General features: G+C 46.6%; 1 pseudogene; it reads right to left on the reverse strand.

The window, feature by feature from the left end:
- Positions 1 to 4,878: 4,878 nt before the first annotated feature.
- LOC121549206 lies at positions 4,879 to 6,432 on the reverse strand (annotated as a pseudogene).
- Positions 6,433 to 7,149: the final 717 nt, after the last annotated feature.

The raw sequence follows: 7,149 nt of genomic DNA on the forward strand, positions 1-7,149 counted from the left end.
AGTAAAAACCGTAGCCAAGTAGCACAGCACAGCAGTACGGAGACAAGAGACACGCTCAAAACGGAGGTGACGAATGCTTGATAAGACACGCACTCTAGAGCAGAGTTCTGAGGCTGAATCAGAGAGATATCCAATGAGAGCAGAGTTCTGAAGCTGAATCAGAGAGATGTCCAATGAGAGCAGAGTTCTGAAGCTGAATCAGAGTGATATCCAATGAGAGCAGAGTTCTGAGGCAGAATCAAAGAGATATCCAATGAGAGCAGAGTTCTGAAGCTGAATCAGAGTGATATCCAATGAGAGCAGAGTTCTGAGGCAGAATCAAAGAGATATCTAATGAGAGCAGAGTTCTGAAGCTGAATCAAAGAGATATCCAATGAGAGCAGAGTTCTGAGGCAGAATACAACACATTGAGACCAACAGACCAGGCCATCACATCTCCATTCATAAATAAGTACACTGACAGTATATCATCTGGTTATTATACATGGGTATGGGACAGTGTGTGTGTGTGTGTGTGTGTGTGTGTGTGTGTGTGTATGTGTGTGTGTGTGTGTGTTATACAGCTCTGAAACAGTCTCTCTGCCAGTTCGTATCCAGGATCCTGTCACTGAGCTGATATCTGACACGGATGATAAATACAGTGTGTTTCAATCAGTACTCAGAACGCAGGGATGGAATGACTCCCCAGTGTTGTTCTAGAATGATAAATGTAGTGTTCTGAAACACACGGTGTTATATTAAAGGACTGCTGCTGCCAGGTCTGCAATTCTGATACACTTCAACTTCGACTGGAGTGTGTTTTAAAAGTACTGGCTAATCTACTATTTATATATTCTTTATTGATTTTCTGAACCAATCCAAAAAGACGTGCTCTTGTGGGACAGACGGATTAATAACCATGTCATACCGAATAGCTAGGGTCCAGGGTTTTACGTGGTTAAAGGGAAAACTCCAGCCCAAGGATATTTTTCCGCCTCCACTTGGAACTGTGGTGCCCTCTCTGCCTGGAGTGATGATCAACTCTGTCTCAGACAATGAGAGAGAGGGACACAACAACAGAGACCTAAACAAGAGCAGAGAGAGAGAGACACACCAACTGAGAGAAAACAGAGAGAGAGAGAGAGAGACAACAACTGAGAGAAAACAGAGCAGAGAAAGAACAGAGCAGAGAGAGAACAGAGCAGAGAGAGAGACATTTATAGGTTTTAAAGATGTTCTTTATATAAATCAATCCTCACCACATTACTTTTTGGGAGCACAAACTTCTAAATAAACTCGAACTAAACTCTGAGTTTCCTTCAAACTCAATAAGAGGATTAGCATTTGATCAGAGAGGATGTTTATAAACTGTTTTTTATGTATTTGAAAAAATGAAAGACTAGAATGTTATTTTTAGGTTTGTTAATCACATTGTTTACTGATGCAGCTCTACACTGTGTTCCGAGCCCAGGCTGCATCCCATATGCCCTTTGTAAGGCCCTGGTCAACAGTAGTGTACTATCTAGGGAATAGGGTGTCATAGGGCCCTGGTCAACAGTAGTGTACTATCTAGGGAATAGGGTGCCATTTGGGACACAGACCAGTCTTCAGAGTGTGTGATGTGTGGAGCCAGACTCACAACCATTAGTTGGAGACTACTTTCATCTCCCTCCCTCTCTCTCTGTCTGCCCCTAAAGGAGTGTGCTCATGCATGCCGCCCTTATAATCAGACATTTGGATATTCAAATGAGTAAAAAAAAAAAAGCTTTATTCACACATGTGTAGTTGACTACCAGAATACATCTAAGGGGAAGCCGGAATGACTCGTCTGGTTATCCTTCTCCTCTGTATTGTCCACTACATCAATAGAACAGAGGCAGAGGGGAGAAAGGGGGGGAAAGGGGAAAGGGGGGGGAGAAAGGGGAGGGGAAAGGGGGAGAAAGGGGAGGGGAAAGGGAGGGGGAAGGGGAGGGGGGAGGGGAGGGTGAAGGGGAGGGGGAGGGAGGGTGAAGGGGAGGGGTGGGGGGGAGGGGGGAAGGGGAGGGGGAGGGGGAGGGTGAAGGGGAGGGGTGGGGGGAGGGGGAAGGGGAGGGGGGAGGGGAGGGTGAAGGGGAGGGGTGGGGGGAGGGGGAAGGGGAGGGGGGAGGGGAGGGTGAAGGGGAGGGGGAGGGGAAGAGGAGGAGAAAGGGGAGGAGAAAGGGGGAGGAGAAAGGGGAGGAGAAAGGGGGAGAGGAAAGGGGAGAAGAAAGGGGAGGGGAAAGGGGAGGAGAAAGGGGAGGGGAAAGGGAAGACGGAGACGTGTGGAGCTAAACACACAAACACACACAACACACACACAACACACACACAACACACACACAACACACACACAACACACACACAAGGACAGAAGAGCTGGTTGCCACCCAGGGTCGTCTAAACACACTGCTATCCCTAAAAACAAAACACACACACACACTAACAGAACACACACACACACACTAACAGAACACACACACACACACTAACAGAACACACACTAACCCTAACAGAACACACACACACACTAACAGAACACACACACTAACAGAACACACACTAACCCTAACAGAACACACACACACACTAACAGAACACACTAACACTAACAGAACACACTAACCCTAACAGAACACACACACACACTAACAGAACACACACACTAACAGAACACACACACTAACAGAACACACACACACACTAACAGAACACACACACACACTAACAGAACACACACACTAACAGAACACACTAACACTAACAGAACACACACACACACTAACAGAACACACACACTAACAGAACACACTAACACTAACAGAACACACTAACACTAACAGAACACACACACTAACAGAACACACACACTAACAGAACACACACACACACTAACAGAACACACACACTAACAGAACACACACACTAACAGAACACACACACTAACAGAACACACACACTAACAGAACACACTAACACTAACAGAACACACACACACACTAACAGAACACACACACACACTAACAGAACACACACACTAACAGAACACACTAACACTAACAGAACACACTAACACTAACAGAACACACACACTAACAGAACACACACACTAACAGAACACACACACTAACAGAACACAAACACACTGAGTATTTATCAGACTCCTCTCATAGGAAGCTCAACGCTGCCAGGTGACTAGTATCATGTAGGGGAGGGTGTCTCTGTGTGTGTGGGTGTGTGTGTGTGTGTGTGTGTGTGTGTGTGTGTGTGTGTGTGTGTGTGTGTGTGTGTGTGTGTGTGTGTGTGTGTGTGTGTGTGTGTATGTGTGTGTGTGTGTGTGTGTGTGTGTGTGTGTGTGTGTGTGTGTATGTGTATGTGTGTGTGTGTGTGTGTGTGTGTGTGTGTGTGTGTGTGTGTGTGTGTGTGTGTGTGTGTGTGTGTGTGTGTGTGTGTGTGTGTGTGTGTGTGTGTGTGTGTGTGTGTGTGTGGGTATGTGTGTGTGTGTGTGTATGTGTGTGTGTGTGTGTGTATGTGGGTATGTGTGTGTATGTGGGTATGTGTGTGTGTGTGTGTGTGTGTGTGTGTGTGTGTGTGTGTGTGTGTGTGTGTGTGTGTGTGTGTGTGTGTGTGTGTGTGTGTGTGTGTGTGTGTGTGTGTGTGTGTGTGTGTGTGTGTGTGTGTGTGTGTGTGTCTGTGTGTGTAGGGGAGGATGTAATCACCATGACAGTGATGAAAGATAAATGTCCCATGGGGCCGTCCCTTAAGCCTCTGCACATGTGCACCACACTGTGCACACACACACACACACACACACACACACACACACACACACCGCCTCCCACTGAAAATATGACTACTGTTTGTTTGCCATGCTATGCTACGTAGCGATTGATAAATTAGCCTGTTGTAGCTTCGGCCTAGCATGCAGCATACTATTGCACTCCCTTTCTGGCTATGCCTGTTAACTGCTGCTATATTTATGCATATGTTTACCAATTTATATGTATATTTAATATGCAAATTGTCATTGATTATTGCCATTAACAGACGATTAATTCAGTATGTTAATAATCCTAACCCTAACCCTCACCTTAACCCTTACCCTTATTATAAACCTAACCATCACCTTAACCCTAGACCTAACCTTAACCCTTACCCTTACCCTAACCCTTAATCTAAATCCAACCGTAAGCTTAACCCTAGCCCTAACCTTAACCCTTATCCTTACCCTAACCTAACCCTAACCCTTATTCTAAACATAACCGTAACAATAACTCTTATTATAAACCTAACCCTATCCTTAACCCTTATTCTAAACCTAACCATCACCTTAACCCTAGCCCTAACCTTAACCCATACCCTAACCCTTATTCTTAACCTAACCTTAAGCTTAACCCATTCTCATCGACGGGGCTGTAGTGGAACAGGTTGAGAGCTTCAAGTTCCTTGGTGTCCACATCACCAACGAACTATACATTTACATTTACATTTACGTCATTTAGCAGACGCTCTTATCCAGAGTGACTTACAAATTGGTGCATTCACCTTATAGCCAGTGGGATGGGGTAAGGGGGGGGTAGAATGATTACTTTATCCTATCCCAGGTATTCCTTAAAGAGGTGGGGTTTCAAATGTCTCCGGAAGGTGCCGAGGGGTGCGCTCGGTGTCAGCTTCGCCCTCCCCCCGCCTCTTCGTCTCTGTTTAACTGATTTACTGTACTTATCAATGTGTGCCTCATGTTTTAGACAGGTTTAAAAAGGACTGCTAAAATGTAGCAGAATCGTGGCTTTATATTAACATCTTAGAGCTAGCAACATTGATAAAATATGTAAAAATCTAAGTGACAATAGTGTTCTAGAAAGTCTATGGCTGAGCGACAGCTCCATAAACCAGTTAAACTTTTTAGTGTGATAAAAACACACTGGGTGACAAGACTGGATCTTTTCAGCTAGCACAAAGTAATTTAATCTCAGCTGCCTCCAGGCTCTCAGACCCCCACTGTGCCCCTACCAATGAGCTGGGCAGTGTCATCGTCTGAGGGGTGGGAGTCCACCCCTCCCTCCTCAGTATCAGAGTCTGACTCCTCCCTCATATCCCAGGATGGGCGAGTCACAGTGAGTGGGAGAGCCTAGGCACTGGGCGGTGGTTACTGTAGTGACAGTGGCAGAATAGGCCCCTGGATTGCCAGAGGGGAAGCCTGGGTTGGAGGGGCGGAGCAGAGGGGTGCGCTCGGTGTCAGCTTCGCCCTCCCCCCCCTCTTCGTCTCGACCACTTGCCCTCTCATCCTCAGACTCGGACTCAGAGTACTCCGGATTGGGCCGGGTTACACGTTGTTTGCACACAGGGCAAGTTTTCTTAGTCCCTGTAAGCCAGGGATCCACACACTTGCTGTGGTACGCGTGTGAGCAAGGCAAAACTCGCAGTTTGTCTCCCTCTTCATCCAGACAAATAGCACAAACATCATATTCATCACCTTTAGTGAACTTGGTCAGCCTATTTTTCCTCATCCTTTTCCTGTACTGCACACAACGCACAATCAGGAAGACAACCATCACAAGGATGATCATGCCCACCAATCCGGTGAAGGGGATGAGATAGTACGAGAGTGGGAAGGCAAATTCCGGCTTGAGGATCACATAGGCCCCTTGTTCAGGAATGATGAAGGTCCTGAGAATTTGGGAGGTGTAGTAGCTGGTGAATACTGAGGGGATCTCAATCTCTTCTGCAATGGTTTCATTGCTGTAGTTCATGTTGAGTAGAGTCTCTGAGTACATGTTGAGTAGAGTCTCTGAGTACATGTTGAGTAGAGTCTCTGAGTACATGTTGAGTAGAGTCTCTGAGTACATGTTGAGTAGAGTCTCTGAGTACATGTTGAGTAGAGTCTCTGAGTACATTAGAGAGTCTCTGAGTACATGTTGAGTAGAGTCTCTGAGTACATGTTGAGTAGAGTCTCTGAGTACATGTTGAGTAGAGTCTCTGAGTACACGTTGTGAACGGTGGCTGCACTGAATCCAGCTGTGCATGCAGCACCTTGATATCAAAATTGCAGTCACAGCGTCGGATGAGGACTATGTACTTAGTAGTGGTAGTGTTGGGATCACTAGATGTGGGCCGAGGTGGTGGAGGTTTTATCGGAGTGCAGCCGTTGAGTGGACGGGACTCTACTAACACACCCATTAGTCCCTCTTTGGGTAGTGATGATCCAAACGAGGCAGACAGGTCCTCAAACAACATGTTGGTCATATTGCTGTAATGAGCATAGATGTATGCGTGTGCAGGTAAGGGAGCCAGTGTGCAGCACAGCACCAGAGTGAGAATGCCCAGTCGGGCACCCACGCACCACAGACCCAGCATCCTGCCTCACTGTCTGTCTGGAGAATGGGATGAGTAGGGCCAGGTAGCTGGGAAGTTCAGCCAGTGTCTTGTTGTTTTGTCCAGTTCTTCACTATCATGGTCCAAACACACCAAGACAGTCGTGAAGAGGGCACGACAAAGCCTATTCCCCCTCAGGAGACTGAAAAGATTTGGCATGGGTACTCAGATCCTCAAAAAATTCTACAGCTGCACCATCGAGAGCATCCTGACTGGTTGCTTCACCGCCTGGTATGGCAACTGCTTGGCCTCCGACCGCAAGGCACTACAGAGGGTTGTGCGTACGGCCCAGTACATCACTGGGGCCAAGCTTCCTGCCATCCAGGACCTCTATACCAAGCGGTGTCAGAGGAAGGCCCTCAAAATTGTCAAAGACTCCCAGCCACCCTAGTCATAGACTGTTCTCTCTGCTACCACACGGCAAGCGGTACCGGAGTGCCTAGTCTAGGTCCAAAAGACTTCTCAACAGATTCTACCCCCAAGCCATAAGACTCCTGAACAGCTAATCATGGCTACCCGGACTATTTGCACTGCCCCCCCACCCCATCTTTTTACGCTGCTGCTACTCTGTTAATTACTTATGCATAGTCACTTTAACTCTACCACATGTACATATTACTTCAACTACCTCAACTAGCCGGTGCCCCCGCACATTGACTCTGCACCGGTACCCCCCTGTATATATAGCCTCCCTACTGTTATTTTATTTTACTTCTGCTCTTTTTTTCTCAACACTTTTTTGTTGTTGTTTTATTTTACTTTTTTATTAAAAATAAATGCACT

Source organism: Coregonus clupeaformis, chromosome 33 (genome assembly GCF_020615455.1).
Source record: "Coregonus clupeaformis isolate EN_2021a chromosome 33, ASM2061545v1, whole genome shotgun sequence".
Classification (NCBI taxonomy): Eukaryota; Metazoa; Chordata; class Actinopteri; order Salmoniformes; family Salmonidae; genus Coregonus; species Coregonus clupeaformis.